We start from the raw sequence: 573 nt of genomic DNA, 5'->3' as shown, positions 1-573 counted from the left end.
CAGCGGAGCGGAGCGGCGGGGAGCAGCAGGTCGCTGGGCAGAGTGGATGAGACGCTGCGGCAGAGAGGCGGCAGGAGGCAGATCGTCCGGATCCTCTCTGCTTTGTGATTGGTTCAGCTCCTGCGCAACCAGCTTCGTACATCGCATCTGATTGGACGAAGCTTCAGAACATCCGGTTTCTGATAGGCCGGAAAGCGGGAAACCCAGCGAAAACTAAATGTATTTAATGTAGTTTATCACTGTTTATTCATCTACAAAAGTGTGTTATGCTTTAAGAATAATAAATAGGCAACACTGTCTCAGGATGTTTTGAACTTCGATAGAAAAGCATGAATTTTTAGATCATCTTGCCTTGCAGATGATCCCAATCCTCCCGCCACCCAATCCTTAACGTTGCGGATGAAAAAGGTCGATTTTAGTATGGAAGTTCAGAATGTGTTGGGCGAATCTAGCATCTTGTGTGTTTCTGACAAGTCTTCATCGGCGAGTGGAGGTGGCGGGAATATTCACGTTAAATTCTGGTGTGACCGCACTCGGTTTCTTAAGAAGGAAATTAGATAAATGTTATTACAT

This window comes from Monopterus albus, unplaced genomic scaffold (genome assembly GCF_001952655.1).
Source record: "Monopterus albus unplaced genomic scaffold, M_albus_1.0 scaffold277.1, whole genome shotgun sequence".
Lineage (NCBI taxonomy): Eukaryota > Metazoa > Chordata > Actinopteri > Synbranchiformes > Synbranchidae > Monopterus > Monopterus albus.
The sequence above is the reverse complement of the archived record's forward strand: the minus strand, read 5'-3'. Positions refer to the sequence as shown.